Source organism: Cheilinus undulatus, linkage group 10 (assembly GCF_018320785.1).
Source record: "Cheilinus undulatus linkage group 10, ASM1832078v1, whole genome shotgun sequence".
Classification (NCBI taxonomy): domain Eukaryota; kingdom Metazoa; phylum Chordata; class Actinopteri; order Labriformes; family Labridae; genus Cheilinus; species Cheilinus undulatus.
In genome coordinates this window covers 19,863,821-19,883,924 of record NC_054874.1, presented here as the reverse complement: position 1 = coordinate 19,883,924, position 20,104 = coordinate 19,863,821, and the positions used below count along the sequence as shown (strand labels likewise).

Genomic DNA, 20,104 nt, shown 5'->3' with positions numbered 1-20,104 from the left:
ACCATTAGGTGTGTCTGTGCCTTACTGCTGAGCTCTCACTGGAGACTTGACTTCTCCCAGTAATCTGTAGTGTAATTCTCTAACTGTATTTAGTCTGTTGTTTTGTATCATCCTGTTGTGAGTCCTCTTGGTGTAAAGGGATGTTTCTGTGAGCCTTTATTTCCTCCATGTGAGGCCTAAATTCTCTGCTTTAGTGTGAAGGATCCAGTAATGATCTTTAAGTGATTCAAACTTCACTGACCGTGCTCTTTATGTACATGTGTGATGATGAGATCTGTTGGTCTGTGTTCAGCTGCTGAGAACAACAGAGGAGGAACTAACTTCTAGAAGTCTGAAGTTAGACACTAGCCTAAATTGTGGTTTTATTCAGTAATGTTACATTCGGTCAGTATCTCCATCTGTTGTGGCCTGTTGGGCTTGAGTTTACCATCTTATGCTCTCAGCATATTTTTTGAGCATTCAGTATCTTTGAGTTTAGACTAGAGAATTTTCTGAACATTATCTGTTGTTGTTTGGGTTGTTGACATGAACAAACATTTGCATAAAGAAAGCATTTTTGTCCACTTGTGTTGATAAGGGTATCAAAATATTAAATCTTGAGGAACAGTCCTGTAAGGTACATTTAAAACAGACAAAAAAAGTTTGATTAATTTGCGATTAACCTTGAGGTAACTATGAAATTTATGAGCTTTATGGTGATTACATTTTTATTTTCTATTGACAGCCCTAATTTTAACAACTGTTTAAGTAGACAAAATGTTCACTGTTAATGCAGTGATTAAAGACAGAGAGGGCAAACTGATGAAAGATGCTCCACTTGGCTTCAATAATCAGATGAACTCATCCCTAGACCTGCCAAAGTTTGATCATAAAGGCCTCAGCTCTCTGACAACACTCCTACGCTGTCCTTTCAATATTATGTAGGGTGGCGCCACCTTGTGGTACATAATGCATGCAACAGAAGATGACTTCAACCATATCTGTCAGCACATCTTTAAAACATTTTGAGAAGGTTAAAAAAAAAAAGAAAATAACAACAAAGCAATTGATCTAATCAAAAATAACATAACAAACAAAGGACAAAAAATAGGACAAAAATATATTCAGGAAATTAAAAGAGAAAAAAAAACTTTTTATATGAACATTGTAAAATAAAAAACATTACTTGTCAGAATGTGGGGATTTCATTTCAGCTAGGATTTCCAAAAACAGGATTTTTTTCAACAATTAGGGCTGTGCCCTAATTGTTGAAAAAACATGCAGGAAACAGGCTTATAGTTTTGATTATTAGGTAGGAAAATGCCTGAAATTGAAAGAAGACTGCAGTTTTCCACAATAATGAACTGATAAGTCTGTGTTTATCATACATCATATTTGCTAATAAGGGCTGACAGGGGTATTTCAATCAAATGGATCAAACATTAAACCAATCCAGACATTTTTTTTTTTCAGTCTAGGTTGGTTGGGAGGTTTTTAAATAGCAGTATAGAGAAAAATAGGGATGCACGATTTTTTTTTTTTTTTTTTGGCTGATATCTGATGTCCGGATATTTACACATTAGTTTTAGCCGATACCGATCAATCAATCTATCAATATCCATATTCAAATATGTATTTCAGACCTGAAATTTAAGTCCTTAGGACACATTTTAATGTATAAGGATGAACAAAGAAACAAACTGGAGTACTTACAACACACTTTAAAGTTTAAAGATTTAAAATGAACAAAGAAACAGACCTAGGTCTTTTGGTTGAGCCTTAAACATTACAAATTATTAGAACAAATGGCAAAAATTTACTCTATATTTATGCTGATATTCACAGCCAAAATGTTGGTTTTAAATATTGCCAGAAATTTTGATATCTGCTGATACCAATAATTGACTTTTTTTAGCCAATAACTGCAGATACTGATATCAGGCCGATAATATCTTGTATCCCTGAAAAAAGAAGATATAAAAGTCAAGAGCTGCCAGTTAATGATTCCTGATAGTGTATGGTAGGGGAACAATCCATGTTACTTTTAGGCAACTCTATCGAAGAAACACATTTATTTAACAAAAATGTTTAAAAATGACCTGAGGACACCATGCTACTGTTCAAGACAAGACGAGAGCCTAAAAGCACAAAACTCAACAGAAAACATAGTGTTGGAGGACAGTTGCAAATAATCTTATATAACATGGTGCAATAATCTTATATAACAGTGCAATTCAACCAAAAGTTCTTGATATGATCTGGCGTTATTATCTGGCTATGGAGGTATATGTTGAAAATGTTATGGTATATACGCCAAATAACTGGCCTTTCTGAGGTGTTGGATATGAAGCTCAAACATCCTCTTTTGTCATTTAATTTTCATTCATTTCATTTCATTTTAGCTGTAACATGCTATGTAAAATATAGAGAAGTGCAATACCTCCCCTGAAATGTATTTAAGTCAAAGGAAAATTATCAATTTCAAAAAGTAAAAATACAAATAAATCTATTCAGTTACAGTAGTGACCTAAATTAAGTTATAATGAAAAAAAGGAAAAGATTGCCTATTTTTAAAACAAAAACAATGAGTAAGGAAAAAAAAAACAATGTTTTAAACCCTGAGGACAGAAACATTTAAGGAGCAGCCCAGTCAAAAGGTTTGAAAACACACTGAAATAGTTTGTCTTCTGTCCTTCTAGATAATATTGGTTCATGTCCAGTCCCAGTTGACTTCCTTTTCTGTTCTCACACCCAGTCTTTTTCCCATCACCCTGCAGGGGTCTGGGAAAGCAATGACATCACCAGAGGCCTCTGTGAACCTCTGTCAGCCTCACGGGGCCCAAAACCACAGTGAATGACAGACAGGCATTTCCTGTCCCTCTACAACAACAAATACTGTAACTCTAATTAATATCAGACATGCTTCTCTGATTGTGTCACTGGTAAACCCCGTAACATTTAAGAAACTAAAAACTAACCCAAGTCAACCATTCTCCACTAACAAATGAAGGAAGCTACATGCAGCCTATGGCTAGTCTGAAAAAAACAGTCGCTGTTATTTTAATATCTGGAAGGGGGACGTTATACAGAGTGTGGATAGTTTTTTTATACTTTTATCATTAATATGCCCCTCAATTTCCTCTGTTATATACTTTGATTATTTGAATTGACTCTAACTGCAGATTTTCCATATAGCCAAATGGTAAATAGACTTGACTCTTCAATCCATCTGACAACTCAAAGCACTTTTAACACTGCAGGTTACACCCATTCACAGACGATGGAGGCTGATATTGCCCATCAGTAATAATTTATAACACTATGCATTTATACTTTATTGACTCAGCAGTGGGAGCTAGCATAGTTTAAGCATCTTGGTCATGAACACAGTAACATTTGGCTGCTGACTGGAGCCAAAGGTTGTGAGTTTAGAGCGTTATATGAACAAACTGTGAGTATTTTGATATGTTTGGACTTATTGTTCACATTTGATAATGTTTTCTGCTCTTTAAAGTATGTTTCACCAAACTAATGAGCACATTGCCTAGATTGTATTCTGCTAGCTGTGTGGTTTTTATTGTGTGATGCTTATAAAGCCATATTATTTTAGTGACTTAGCTTGAACTCTTCTTGTATATGTACATGGTTTATTGTTAGTGAGTGCACAGATAATCAGTTGAAGAATTAAGATTCCTAGTTACTTGATTGCTTAATCGATGTTGCATCATCTGTGTTTCTTGCTTAGACCACAAATTAGAGGACTCAACACCTGTGAGATTTATTGGAACATACTGTGCTGTTTTTGTGTGGAAAATTAAGTAAAAGGAAAGTTAACCGTATCCAGGCATCCTGTGTGTGTTCTTACCGACACCCTGAGGTGAATATCACTGATGTTCAACCTACGCCTATACAGTCCTAAGTGAATGACTATTCAATATGATCTGATCTTGTTATTTTTAGGTTTAAATGTATAACCATGGGGAAAAACCTAAAAAAAGGATGTGTCATAATTGCTGTACATGACTATTGCTATCAAGTAAAAATCAGTTCCTCTGATTAAAACTTACTTAAGTAAGAGTAAAAGTACTGGTCTATAAATCTACTCAAGTAAAAGTATCTAAATTAAAGTCTTCTGAAAGGTGTACAGAAAAATATGAACTTTCCTTATTGGCAAGAAAAACAAGAGAATAGATCTGCAACCAGATCTATTCTGTTCTATTCTACTGGCCCGTAATGATGTGACAGACAGAATGTTCATCCAATCACACTCCAAGTTTCTTTCAAATCCTCTGCCCTTTCCCAAACGCTTAGTATTGAAGGTTTTCCAGATGGATGTCTGCCAAGAACAAGGCAAAAAGTCAACCTCATAGCAAGGCACTGCATACTGATGAAGAATACACACTGAGTCCTTTAGGAGCACCTTAAGGCACAGATGGGAATTCAAACTCAGTGGATAACTTCACTCGTGGCGCAAATGTGTCCCACATCAAAAACAACAATCAACCAGTAACATGACCCCCCCCCCAACAAAACCAAGCAGGGGTCACCAACTAACTAATCACATATAAAAAGCATCTAAAAACATAAACAAAGTGATCACTTCATTTTTTGCAGTGTTCAACAGCTGTTTTGGGATGTAATGTGGAATCATTTTCTCACTATGTGCTATTGTGTAGTCAACAGAGGTGAAAAATTATAGGAGTAAAAGTACAGTTACTCTGGTTAAAACTTAAGTAGAAGCACTGACTTCAAAATGTAGCTATTCAAAAAAGTAGCTATATTTACACAAAATACTACTCAGTTACAGTAATTTGAGTGAATATAGCCTAATTAGTTACCCTCCATCCAAGCATATGAATGTAGCTATGCCCTAAGGGCAGCCAGGGTTCTTCTTCTACCACTTCTTCATTATTTATCAGTCTTAAGGGAATTTATTGATGATCAAAGTTAAATCAAGAGGCAAATGATTAACTCACCCCTTGTGCTGTGCTGAAGTTCCTTGTCTTTGTTGGCCAGAGGCAGACTGAAGGGAATGAATGAGTTTGAAGGCTGCTTGTTTCCCATAGCCTCTTTCTTTTCGTTTAAAGTAACTCGAAATAATGTAAAATTTTTGCTACAATAGTGTCTCCTCTGGTTCGCTGCTGTCTCCCTGGTCGTGTCCCGGTAGCGTGTGTTGGGGTTTTTCTGTTAATGTGTGTTTTTGTAGCATGACCAAATCCCGCCAGAAATTTGAAGACCTGTAAACATGGGCACGTGCCCATTGTTATCTTTTTATTCCGTCCAATAAAATCCGACATGGAGGAGGGAGGACGTTGGCACGTGGGGTATGCATGTCCACAGTGGACCGTTAAATTTACAAAATAGGACTTGTGACTTTTGGTACACACCCCCCCTCCCATACACACACAAGGTAGCCGTGTCTAAAAAAAGGTGAAGTGGGCGTGCAGCAGACTCCTGTCCTTGAGAGAGGTGAGCGCGAACCGGAAGTTAAGTGAGGTAAGCAAGACTGTTGCTTTGCTCCAACAGACAAAGCGTTGTGGAAGTATGATCGTTGGCCTTCTCTGGCTTATCCTGGTTTCCTTTTTTAAACTAAGAATAGTCTTTAAGTCATCACATATCTACATTTAGCCTAACTGAAAAAGCTGCAGGCCTATCTAGGGCAATTTGACAGGTGACTGTAGGGAGACAGCAGGTGCAGAGAATTAAGTTGATTAATTAGGTGCTTTAACTTTTGTTTAACGATTGCCCATTGTTATCAGCAACATGTGGGCAATAAATGAAGCCTTTTTAACATTTTAAGCAGGCATTTATTGTAAATATGTTTCACATAAAGTCTGAAGTATACTTCATTCATGATAATCCAGCCACATAAACAGGCACCTGAAACACACAAAGCATAACAAGCAAACAGGAAACAGCAGGGTCATAGGTAGGCAGGAAAGTAGGTAGGTGTTAAGTTTATGAAAAACAAGACAACACAGGGCAGATTATAAAGGCTTACTGGGCTTTTATTTTTGTTGTAAGTCCTCCAATATGGCTGCGTATTTGTAAAATTAAAAGCCTTCAGTGAAAAAGTCCCTTTCTTATACTTGAAAAGCATACATTATTAAAATGTTTGACTTTTGTTTACAGCAACAAATCTGTCTGATTATAGCAAGATTAACAAGCAAGACCCAGCAAATGTGAGTAGAGCCATGGACATTGTTATGTTAACCCTTTCTTTGTTTACGGTGGCCTGGAAGTGCAACACAAAATTAAAAGTGTAAAACACTATCACAGAGCTTGAAATAAATTTAAATTAACACAAATACTTCTGTATTTTGTGAAGAAAAAATAACATTAGCAAAACATTTTTACAAATCACAAAACAATTACAGTTATCAAGATAAATAGTCCAATACAAAATTACAAAGTTTGAAACACTTTGAACAAAAACACTTTTACATTTCATGAAACAAATTTAAATAAAAAAAGCACTTTAACAAAGGATAAAACAAACATATATTTACAAAACATGATTCCAAAATACAAAACCTTTTTTAACATGAGCAGATACGACTTTACAAGTTTGAAGAACACTTTTACAACTTCTAAAACAAATTTTCAATCATCAGTATCTTACGGAAAGAGAAGGTACCAAATACCAGAAATGACTCAAGTTTCAAATGATGTTAGTTCTTCAAACTTTGTAATTTTGTATTGGACTTTTTAAATTTGTTTCAGTTTTTGTAAAAGTGTTTCACCCTTTTTGATTCAGTATTTGCCAGTTTGTTTTGCAAATTTAAATTTGTTTTGTCATTTGTAAAAGAGTTTTGCTAATGTAAATTTATTTGTAGGACATTTTTTTCAAACTTTGTAAAAGTTTTCCAGACTTCGCAATTTTGTTTTGTACTTCCAGGCCACCGTATTTTTTTCCATTCAACTTTTGACCAGTGATGTAGTGCAGGGTATAAGCTTTTTTGTCCCCATAGAGTATACCCACTTTAAAAATGCCGACTATACCCACTTCTAAAGAGTTTATGAATCAAGAGCATGCTCACGTCTGCACACACCACTGCTCATAACCACAACCTAGACTATGAGCTTCATCCTCACAGTGCCTGTATATGAATCACTTTTGGCCTAATTTCTTTCATTTAAAGTTTTATGGAATAATGTTGCTGTTTGAAAAGCTGATAATTAACTTATTTTATGTACTGTCAATACAGAAAGAGGTAACTGACCGGTCAGAGGCTTGTTGCAGTCAGTACTCCTGCAGAGTTAATCATTAACATTATGTGTCAAAGGTTAAAATGTTGACTCTGAATCACTCAAGTCTGACCAATAAGACTGCAGCCTATTTCTCAACTTCCTCATTTTAGCTCAGCAGTTTTTTATCTGTTAGCTGGAGGCCATTTGTTTAACTTAGGTTTACATTTGAATAGAGGATATGAACGCATGACAGCAGAGGGAGCCTGCACTGGGTTAATGTAACATCCTCTGCTTCAGGTCATGATAAGTGTGGCTCTGTTTGACTAAAGACTATTGACTTTTTTCACACCCACACAGCTCAGTTCATTTCACAACATTGTCTACTCTCGCAAGAGACTTTGAGATTAAACCACATTGATTTCCTCACTTGAGAGGTCAAAGTCAATATGAAAAATTGATTGTGCTCCGACTGCAGTGCTGTCAGCTGCCAGAGGGAATCAAAATGAATGCTAGTGAAATTTAAAATTCAATGGACCAGTTTAAACTGCAGACAGCATAATTTACAAAGTCCCATTAAAAATGAGAACTCTTAAATGGTAGTTTGGATTATCAACCACAAGATGGCGCTCACACCAAATCAACTTGAGGGAAGATGTTTTGCATTGAACCATGCACATTAAGACATATTGCGTCCTTATCGGATCAACATCAGCACCTTTTATGTTTGTTTTACAAAATTTACAAAATACAAAAGCACTGTGCAACCATTTGACATTACTACCCAGAGTGCATAGCAATAGCAGCCAACATGTGACTCTCTTTTTTGTCTCAATATATAGAATTGTAGTGTCTCTCTTTGTACAGCATACATATAAAAGCCATCAATGTTAATCTAAGGAAGTCAGCATGCAGTGAAGACATGCTGACTTCCTCATAAGTGACCCATTTGTGTGTGATACACCACGATGAGTGTGTCTAACATGAATCACTCTGTAGTGCTGTGATATCGCTGCTAAATGACAGCTTTACTCAGCTGGAGCTTTCCCCACTAAACATTACAGAGATTACACTGGACTGCAATCAAAACACAAAGGTATTTTTAAAGATATCGATCATAAAACATACAGGACAAATCAGCTGAGTGTTTAAACTTAAAGAACCCTGTAATCAAAATATTTCTGCTGAATATGAACTCATGCAAAATAAAACTTTTGTCTTTTTTATATTTCATGTCTTTGTTTGGAGATTTTTGACAGTGGTATTTATGAAGAGGAGGAAGAAGACAGCTGGATAAAGTTTCTTAAGTACTTAAACATGATAAAAGATTAAACTGATGCCGAATCAAGCACTTTACCTTTAGGAGCCTTTTTTATAGAATTTTTCAGTTAATGAGATATCATGACGTGTCACTATGTCACTGTCCGGTAAAATCATGTCATGTCAATGTATTGATATCATTACTATGGGTATCATACCGAATCATATCTTATTGTATTGTATCCCATTCTATCGTATTGTGCCTTACCTTTCAGTTCCCATCCAAGTCAGCCCTTATCCACAAATGTTTTGATACCACAACAAAAAACTGGAAGATCTAGCCACCAAAAACTTGGCAGTTTCTTGCTTTCAGTCGAAATGTTGCCCATAATTATGAGCAGTCTGCAATGCATTTGGAAATTATCAGACTCCCTTCACTTTCTTTCATTTTGTTACGTTGCATTTTTTTTCTCATTAATCTACACTCAGTACCCCATCATAAAGTGAAAACAGATTTTTTGTTTTGCAGATGATTTAAAAACAAAAAAACAAAAACTAAAATATCACATGCACACAAGTATTCCAACCCTTTGCAACAACAGAATAAAAAAACTCTGCCTTATGCCCAGCTCAGTTGAGGGCTGCACTGACGGTTGTCCTTCTGGAACTTTGTCCCATCTCCACACAGGACCTCTGGAGCTCAGCGTGAGAAAGCATCAGCTTCTATGGCACCTCAAGGGAGATTGGAGGAACCTGAGGTAAATTTCAAGTGTTTTTCAAAGGGTCTGAATACTAATATCAATGTGATAGTTTAGTTTTTTATTTTTAAATGTCTTGAGGTCTGGTTTAACACAAAATATGAAATATAAGTTCAGTTTTTCACATCAGAAATGTTTATTTTATTGCAATTTTTACAATACTGTCCACTTATTTATAGTTTATATCTATAGGGATCTACCTTACTGTGATTTGATATAAAGACACTTTTTTAAGGGGCTTGGACCTTGCTTTGGTGCTACCCACTGACTTCTATTTAGATAATCAAAATCTATTATGATGCTTTTTTATTCACTCTCGACCCCCTTTTCTTAAAGATTGAGTTATTTTAGAAGTATTATTTCATGCACACCTATATGGAGACTATACTTTTGCCTAAGTACTGAACATTTTGACAGGCTTACATTGTAAATGTGTACATGAATGGAAAAAACATGACATGTGTTGAACACTTAGCTTGGTCCTTACTGCTAAAAGAGGAGGATCATTTCAGGGCAATGACTGACACGTTTAGGTCATTAATAGATATCCACCTTCTAATTAAATGAATCTTGTAAAGCATTTAACCTCTGTAACCAATACTACACTTCACATTTGATGCAGTGTCCTCAATTGACTTAGAGCTTTCAAACTTCTAAAAGCACAAATATCTGTGTCCAAATCACATTAAAAATGATCTTCTTTCATCTCTTTTCTTCTTACTCTTAATGAAGTTAGAAGCAACAGTCGAAGCATGGAAGTGCTGATTATTTCTCAGTCATGTGGGATCTGCTGCAGCTTGTAGAAAGCTTTGTTGTCCATGAGGTTTGTCTGGGTCTCATGTTTTCTTTAGCTCAGAGGCCTTGAAACACTGCTCCTTGATTTAAGCCTCTGCAACATTAATGAATGACTTTTACACTGACACGGAGAAGATGTCAGATGTTTTCTTTGACTTGTTTGGCGTTGTTACTGTCAACAAGGCTGTAGCTTCCGTTCTGAATCTAACCACAGCAGCGCACGTTTCAGTTTCATGAGCAGTTGATGATGCTTTGAGGTCACAATAAACTGATGAAACACAAACAAGACTCGCATAATGAGTGCAGTAGCACAGTAGCAAACGTTTTGTTGTAGCAACTACTTTTTGACCGTTTAACGTCACTTCTTTGATTTAAAAATGCTTACATAGGCCAAAAAAAACCAGCAAGGAATTTTAATGTTTTTAGCAGCCGTGTGCATCTGCTGTGGCCTGAGGTGATTTACGTTCATCATTTGTATTTTCTTTGGGTGTGACATCATCTACCCAGAGTGCAGTCGGTGTAGAAGACAGGATGCCAGACATTCCTTGAATACTCCACACAGGATCTCACTTCTGCTTGTGAACACAGCCCCGTACCTTGAGCGAGTGGAAAAATACAGGCTCTGCTCAGACGCAGTGATGTGAACAGACTGATAGGTGCCTGTCAGTCAAATACCTTAAGTCATTTTAAAGTTATGTATTAAAGGTACAATATGTAGAATTTTAACACTACATTGTCTATGTTGATTAAAAATTTAGCTCTGCCATCAGCTGTGCATTCCATTGCCCATGGTCCTGCTGTAATAGTAACTCCAACCCCGGCCCCTTTAACATTGTAGCTCAGAATTAAGTGGAACATGGCTCAGCTTCACCCACCTTCACAGTTTTTTATGTTGAATTGAGTCTTATCAACAAGAACTGCAGTCTGCAAAGTTCATAATAAACCAACATGCTCATATCACTGCACATAACTAGGAGAAAAGCTTTTAAAAGTGGCCCTTATAGTTTGCCATGCAAGCTACAATTTTCAACCAGGAAGGCAACATTTAAACAGTGCAATATGGAGTGCAGCTTTTTTATTGACCAGAGTCCCAATTCAAAAGAAGAAGTAAGCAGCAGAGGCAGGGCTGAGCAGTGATTAGCAGCATCTTTTGTTATTATTTTGATTGAGAGTCCCCTGGCAGTGGAATGTAAAACCCTTTCATTTATAGAACAAAAAGCTAAATCCTGCAGTTTTTAATCCTGAGAAGATTTATGACCTCCTGTACGTGAAGGCAAAGCTGTACTATCTTATCTGACAGGTGGAACGACTTCAAACACAATAGGAGATAAACATTATACAACTCCTGCAGAGATGCCCTACTTGATACACAGTGCATACGTCTTTACAGCTAAATTAGGTCCTCCTCCACCATCGTCTCACATTCCTGACTGGGTTGTTAAAGAAAGGGGAGCCATGCTGGTGAGGAAAAAAGCCACTTCTCCTCAGCCATACGTAATGTCCTGAGCTTGACATTCCTTTGACTATTCAATCTGTGCTACAGATCTGACCTTATCTCAGCTCCTGTCACGCAAATGCAGCCAGTCTGGTTCCTTTTGCAGGCTTTCTAGTAGAATGGAATGCCATGAGCACAGAAGATTTGGTTGTGGCTTGTGTATTTCCAGACTCAGTATCAGGCATACAGGGAGAAGAATAGAGGACCAAAGTGAGCAAAAGACTTATATCATGTACAAACTTAAAACTACTTAAAAAATTCCTACATATGAATCACTTTTTTATGCAGAAAGTGCTTTGCATAGTCCTTCAGATACTCTATAGTAGGTATGCACAACATTATCGGTCTGATATCAGTATCTGCAGATATTAGCTAAAACAGGCAAATACTGGTATCAGCAGATATTTCAGCCAATATTGACATCTGATATTTTGGCCATGAATATCAGCATATATCGACCGCAGAATTTGGCCATATACACTAATAAGTTAGTGGAGTTAAAACCCCATTGAACACCTATGGAGAGATCTCAAAATTGCTATTGCAAGAAGGCACCCTTCAAATCTGAGCGATTGGAGTAGTTTGCAAAAGAAGAGTGGTCCAAAATTCCAGTTGAGAGGTGTAAGAAGCTTGTTGATGGTTATAGGAAGTGATTGGTTTCAGTTATTCTTTCCCAAAGGTGTGCAACCGAATATTAAGTTGAGGGTGCCAATATTTTTTTCTGGCCCATTTTTGAGTTTTGTGTAAAATTATGTCAATTTTGGCTATTTTCTTCTGCTTTTTTGTGTTGTTCCAATACACATAAAGGAAATAAACATTTGTAGACCAAAAACATTTGTAATTGCAAAAATTTGTGGGAGATATGATGTATTTTCTGGAAAAATTCCAGGGGTGCCAATACTTTCGTCTGTGACTGTACCACAAACAGTTCTCAAGGCAAAAGAAATCCGTTGAATAAGAAATATGTTTTGCATTCACATATGCACCCTGAAAATTACAGGAAATGTTCAGGAGTTTTGTGTATGTGTGAAAGCATAAAGAGTAACCATGCTGGGTGCATGTCTGTGCCATCTTTGGTGGATTTGGACCTAACTGATGAGAAAAAAATAACATCGCTAGTTATTTTCTATCAGCAGTAGGAAAAAAGTATAAATGCAAAGACCATATCAGACTAGTAGATGATCATCTTTTCCTTTCTCATTGTCCTTCATTAGTTCAATGATGATATTTTTAGCTTTTCCTGGCTGGATCCACATTTTTTATCAGGTGTTGGCTCTGACACATTGCCCTCTTTTACAGAGGACTGTGTCAGCAGAACCAGGATGAGATTTAGCATCTGGTCCAGCAGACTGAGTGCGTACGTCTGGACTGATGTAAACTGAAGAATAAGCCAGTACAACACTTCAGCCTTGAGATGCAACACAGGCCTCCCCGTCACAGTCTTAATCCTCTTACTGATTTACCGCAGGTGAGTACTCTGCCATGACATCAGAGTGTGGACTAAATCTCCTCTCTCAGGATATTGTGTTAGTAAGAATGGAGGTGTGTGTGTGTGAGAAAGACACTAAATCCAGTTTGAAGTCAAGGTGAAGTGTGATGAGTGTAATTACCCAGCATCCTGTAGTGATCAGACAGGTAATTGTATTCACACTTTAGGCCCTCTCCTGCAGGAAGTTAAGTTTTTGAGAAATTTTGTGTCTGTTTTTGTCATATTGCCACGGTAACATTCAGCTGTAACATTATAGATTTGATACTTGGTTTATGTTTGTCAGAGTTTCTTGGTTTGAGACATCAGCTGATGCAAAGCTTGAACTGTGACATTGATGAGAAAAAAAAGACATCTCAGATGTTTAACGGATTAAATTATCACAGGAACTGAGAGCAGATGTTATCTTTGGTGTTCAGCGAAGACTGTAAAATCTTACTGCAATGCGCCTTGAAATACTTGATCAGATTATCATGACTAACATGTAAGCAAACTCTTTCCTTAAAGCTTATGTGGGAAGCTTTTTGGCTGGTTATGAAATAGACTGAAATCAATACCTCCATAAGACTTTGAAAAGCAGACCAGACTATCATCAAGGAGACTAGGTTGTTTCAAAATTGTATTGACTAAGGATGTGCATTTCATATAAGATCACTCATTGAAAGTCACTGGCAATTATTTCAAGGAAATTTAGACTCGGACTGGAATTTACATGAGTTTGTTAGCATGGTGCTAACATATAATGGAAATTTCCAGTAATAGGCTAACAGATTTAACATACTGTGTTCTAAGTGAAGAAGGCATGTATTTTATTGCTATGTTAAATTGATTGTTTGGTCATCTACACATATATTTTCTTTTTAAAAAAGGTCATTTTTTTAAGTTAAGTGAAGTAAGTTTTCTTCTTCTTTTCTTATTTAACAGTGGACAGTAAACACGGTTTCCACAGACTGGCCTAAGTACCACATCACAACAAGGGGCTCGTAAAAATTCTGGAAAAATGTATTTTCAAATTGTGATAAAAGATCCATGAAATCTTTGTTTTTTTCTTTTACTTAAAATTTTGAATATTTAAAATCACTTTAATCAATTATTTCTGGTTGGTTTTGCTAAATAGTTATATTGCTTTATTTAACATTAAAATGCATATCAACAAAAAAGCAGTAAAGCCCGAGGGAATCTACTTTTTGAAAACTTGTTTTTAGTACATATCTATAGTGACAATTTGACTACATGAGATGCACTGCCATAAAATGAAACCACAAAATACATTAACAAATTTTGAAACAAAATTTCTCTGACATCTTTTCAGCCTTCTTCCCCTAAAATCCCCTCAAAGGATTAAAACAATGCCTATTCAGCTATGCAGTTTATATTGTGGTCATGCTCATTTCAAAGTATGTCACTCAAGGACCAGCATCACATGACTCTGTGACAAAAAAGCCACAAGACACGTCACTTGTCTGTCTGGTCTAGTTGACATATTTTATTATTACCACACGTTTTTGTTTGGTGCAATTTTAAAAACACACGGATTACAAAGGGTGAAAAAGGGGGGTGTTGTTTTCCTGTTCTGTAAGGCTAGACAAATGTGTGCTTTGTGATGCAGCACAGCCATCTGTATTTCAACTATAAGCCTTCTGGTCAAAATTATCACCAGCTTTAATCCCATAGTGAGAGATGTTCCTTGATAATGCTCAGTTACACATTGATGCAGTCTTGTGACACTTACATTGCAGGGAGAATTTTAATCTGTACTATAGACGTAAATCAGATCACACCATAGGCCTCTCACTTCATTTTAACTTCTAAGGTGAATTGATTGATTAGAAACACTACCATGAAGATGACAATCATGCATTTCACTTTTTACACACACTGTACCGTGTAAAAACTAGGTATGTATCATGCAGTTATTGCTAATTTGTCTGCTTACATATATTTACTGTGAAACAATTTACTTATCCATCCACCTACAGTGCTGTGAAAAAATATTTTCGCTTTTCCTGATTTCTTTTTGAATATTTGTCACACTTACATGTTTGAGATCATCAAGCAAATTTGAATACCAGACAAAGACAACCTGAAATTGCACTTTTTTAAGAGGAAAACCCATCTTACCCTGTCTGGCCCTAAAATTTGCCCCCTAAACCTAAAAACTGGTTGAGCCACCCTGGATGGCAACAACTGCAAGCAAAAACTGGCAATGAGTCTTTCATATCAGTGTAGAGGAATTTTGGCCCACTTTTCCTTTGCAGAATTGTTTTTATTCAGCCACATTTAAGGTTTCAAGCATGAACGGCCTGTTTAAGGTGAAGCCACAGCTTCTCAATCAGCTTTTCATCATGGTCCTGCTGCATAACCCAAGTGTGCTTGAGCTTTTATGAAATGCTGTGTTAGTTTTACTACACATGTAATGGGACGCACACCTTCAAAAGTTCAGCTTTTACCTTACATACATTGTGTAGGGCCAGGTAGGTTTAGATGTCTTTTTACCCCTAAAAAATAAGAAATCAGGAAGGGGGCAAATACTTTTTCATAGCACTGTATATTGCCAGGAAGGGTGTCTTCATTTCAACAAATATCTCTTTTTTAAGTACTTTATCTCCTACCTTAAATCCAGCTTAACATTATCTTTGTTTTCATATTCACACAGCTACAGAAACTGCACATTAATAACAACAGATTTGTTGTGCTGCTGTACAGACTGTTGTCGAAACAAAGTTTAATTTTACACTCACCAGCCACTTTATTAGGTATACCTGTTCAACTGCTCTTAATGCAACTATCTAATCAGATGCTATTTAACTAATGCCTTTCAGTGCCTTTCAGGCACAGCCATCTCTAAGGTTTACTCAGAATGGTCTGAAAAGTAAAGATGAAAATATCCAGTGAGCATCAGTTCTCTGCGACAAGATACCTTGTTGATGGCATTAGCTGAGCTGATAAATAGGCAAAAATAGGTCAAATACAACTGCAGAAGAGCATCCCTAAACACACAAGATGTCAAACCTAGAAGCAGATGGGCTACAGCAACAGGATACCACACTAGGTGTCACTCCTGTCAGCTAAGAACAGGAAACTGAGGCTACAGTTCACATGGGTTCACCAAGATTTGACAAAAAAGGATAAGAAAAACATTGCCTGGTCTGAGTAAGTATTGATGATGAGTCTCAATTTCTGCTGCAACATTCAGAGTTTAGTTAACAAACATGAAATCCTGGCAGGCTACCAACAACCATGGCACACTCAAAAATCACCTTTCTTCCTAATTTTAGTACTTCAGCAAATCATTTTGACCGTGTCTACATGCCAAAGTGCATTGGTTGCTGCCATGTCATAGGCTAATTAGAAATTTGTGTTAATAAGTAGTTGAACTGGTGTACCTAATGAATTGGTCACTGAATGTATTCTTGAACACAGTGCCTATCTGTGATTATTATTTGACTTTAAAATGCTGAAAGCCATAACCATCTTTTTTTTTCATATGTACATCAAAGTTACTTTGATTTTTTCAAACTACAGACTTAATTCAATTCTAATGTACCACCCTAGCTCATGAAACATGTGGGAATGTGTCACCTGATGCGATAAAGTCATGAGTCTTACATAAGAACACCCTCAGCTGTGTTGTATTTGATCCAAACTGAATGGTGTAAAAAGGGAGGAGTGGGATTATGTCCCTTCCTGTCATGGCAGCAGAGTCTTACACATTATATAACCATTGTTTTCTTAGGATGGCGTTAATTAAAATGACTTTGATGTTGAGTCACAGCTCAGCTGTTAAATGAAACAGCCAATTGACAACACGATGATGTTATGGTCAAATCTGACAGACGAATACAGAAAAAAAGAGATGAAATGACAAGAAATGCAGGGTTTTTTAAATATATATTAAATAATTCAAATATTTGTTCGGTCTTTTTTTTACATTTTAAGTCAAAATAAACTGTTGAGCATAGTTTTCTTAGCACCTTGACATTCTGATCGATGTCTCACACCACACGCAGCTAATCTCACACGCTTTAAACCTCGTTGCTTTAATGTCCCTGACCCGGCTGTTGACTGAGGGCCTTTTTCCCTCCAAAGCACCCTCATCAGATCATAAAGACGCCTAACGACTTTCACACACACGCAGACACAAACAAGCACGCTGCTGCCAGCCTCCCCCCTGACAACAGGAAATCCAAAGACACAAAGGCGGGTGGGCTGGTTTTTGGGAGGGGAAGGGGGAGGGAGTCACACATATGTCACCCAAACCACAGCTTGTCTGAGGAAGCTGGTGAGGTTATGAATGAGGCTTTCATCACACAGCGTCACAGCGATGCTTTCATACAGAGGCAAACATTGTATTCCTGTCACAGATAAGAGATGTGTGTCAGTTTAAAAAAAATATGCATTTGTCATTTCAATAGTCCATGTCTTCAAGGAGAAAATATGCTCAATGTTATTTGCAATAAATCCTTTTGTTCTTGTGTGCAGTCACTTATTTTGTAGGCCAGGCCTTGTAGTATCATCACCTCAGGAGGAAGTTTTCTTTTTTCTCACACCCCTCCAAGGGCCACAGCCAATGTTTTGGCTAATTTGCAAACCAAACATATTCCTTCCCCTTTCAGAGCCATCTCCGTCTCCACCTCCCCATTGGTGTGTGAGGCAGGAGACACAAGGCCTGCTTGACTGAGCCCTGAATGCTCTTTAGTTGTCGCACTTTTCCCAAACGCCTCGCAGCTGCTCCTATTGTGACCGCAGAGGGAGGTGCTCCTTGCCCGATTCTTTCGGGCCTCCTGCTGCTGCCCCGCTCTCACACGGGTTCACAGAGAGGGAGTGTGGCCCCAACAATGGCCCACGCCATGACATCATGCCTCTCATAAGGGCAAGCTCTTTATGCAGACATATGATAGGATTCCTTTACATGGAACAAAAACGAGGAAAGATGGGGACAAAGATACTTAAGGCATGCCGCTGGGTCAGAGAGTAGTAATGGGGTTTGTTTTGGTGAAACAAAAATGTTTTTCTCCTTGTGCTATTTTCAGTTTTAGGGGCATCAAAATAAGGTTGGAAAACACTTATTATACAAGACAGTAAAATAACTGGCACTTGATATTTTGATAAAACATAAAATAACTGTTTTGACCTACAAGGCTTCACCTTTAAGGTTTTATCTTTTTTTATTAACAGTTATTGGTTTAAAATGAATAAAGAAATAAAAATAAAAAATATGGTTAGTTACATCCATAAGATGTTTTGTAAAGCTGGGGAAAAATTAAACTAACACAATTTCAATTCGTTTTGAGAGACATAAGCTAATGGTATATTTATCTTTAACTAAAGCACTTTAATGTTTATAACCTGAAGATTTTTTTAATGGAGATATCAGTTATCTGATCAATGTATTTATTTCTCAGTGTTATTGGCTATTATAATGGTAAAGAGCTCTAAACTGTACGATCCCACTGGTCTTTCTTAAATGTCACTCTCTGAACACAAATTTAATCATTAGCACTTTCTCAAAACTTTCTCATTACCAATCAGTCTCATACAAATTGCTCCTGTTCAAACTGGATGTGAAGACCACTTTAGTCATGTGTCTGACAGGGTTAGAATTTAACTTTTTCATCTACCTGCTGCTTGATTCAAGAATCTACCCACCTTTTACAATCCACTCTTTTGTGTTATTGAACTAGATATTATATAACAATCAAAGCTGCTAGTATTCAAGTTGTAGGCTATTGAATAAGAGAGAGTTGAACATAATTGATCCAAAGACCATGCAAACATTTGCTGTGCTTTTTATGGGCGTACTGTAAATTCATAGGTATTTCTCTGCATTATGAGTTTTAGACTAACTAGAATTTTATATTTTGTTGACAATTTCTGCAGTGTCATGCCAAAATTCAGTGTTTGTTAAACCATATTAGACTTGAGGCTTTCAAGAAATCGGTTCAAACACACCTTTTGCAGATACACCAGTTGCACTCCCATACGAGTCAGCCAATCCCAGCACACTGCCTCCTGTAAACCAAAGGTAGAGAAAAGTATACAACTGTTCTACTCAATTCAGAGTACAGTTAGTCTGGTTAGAATTTACTTAAGTAAAAGAACTGTTCTATAATTTTAAAGTTTACTTTAAGTACTGAGTAGTGAGTAGTTACTGAGGGATTGTACTGTGAAATATGATCTCTCCTTATTGGCAAGAATAACAAGTGAATTAATCTCCAACCAGGTTGTTCAGGTAAAATCACACCCCTTATAAATAAAAATACACAACAAAATTGACAGTGGGAATTTCACCCATATAGAGTTTAATTTAACACTTTAAAAGTGTCCATGTTGGTAGTCGTATTTTATATTGGTATATATAGTTAACCTACATTTTTTAAAGTGTTCAAAATTTTACAGTATGAAAGAGCTGCAAATCTGCAGTAATGTGGGTTTCCTCTTATAGGAACTTGTCAAATTGCAAAGCAATGCATGCTGCTGAAGAATATGCAATACATATGTGTCCTTTGGGAGCTCCTTAAGACACAGTTGAGAACTCTGACTCGGTGGATAACTTCACTTATGATGCAAATGTGTCTAACAACGACAGCCGCCAAAGACATGGCAAAAACAACAACAAAAACATCAGGGATCATTGTACAATAGACAACATCCAAACACAATTTTGGAGCACATCTAAACAGTCTGCCCAAAGGCATGATGGGAAACTCCACCCACACACACACACACATACACACACCTTCAGATTTGAGGCTGTCAAATAACTCTCAACACTGAAGACCATTTCTCTCATAATGGACTTAAAATTGCACTTCGGGAGTCAAAATCAACTGGGAAATGTTTAACCCTGAGATATCAACGCTCCAGTTTTTCCTGTGTCCAGTCGTTGTTTTGGGATGTGATGTGGAATCTTTCCCTCTGTGTTGGGAAAGTTCAAGAGTATTGTACTCAAGTAAATGTACAGTTACGCTGGTTAAAACTTACTTAAGTAGAGGTAAAGTACTGATTCAAAATACTGATTCAAAATGTACTCAAAAAAGTACAAGTACCTAAAAAACTACTCAATTACAGTAATTTGAGAAAATGTACTATTTCCCATCTTGGTGTCTGAGTAGAGAGGTCTCAAGGGCCTATACGTGTGTT

At 36.8% G+C, this 20,104-nt stretch overlaps 1 long non-coding RNA gene across 1 annotated transcript; it reads left to right on the top strand.

Moving 5' to 3' along the window:
* The first annotated feature begins 5,348 nt into the window (after positions 1 to 5,348).
* LOC121516021 lies at positions 5,349 to 13,993 on the top strand. Its single transcript, XR_005992438.1, has 5 exons — positions 5,349 to 5,475; positions 6,112 to 6,161; positions 9,116 to 9,185; positions 12,775 to 12,943; positions 13,886 to 13,993. It is a non-coding gene; the product is annotated as an uncharacterized LOC121516021 (long non-coding RNA).
* Positions 13,994 to 20,104: the final 6,111 nt, after the last annotated feature.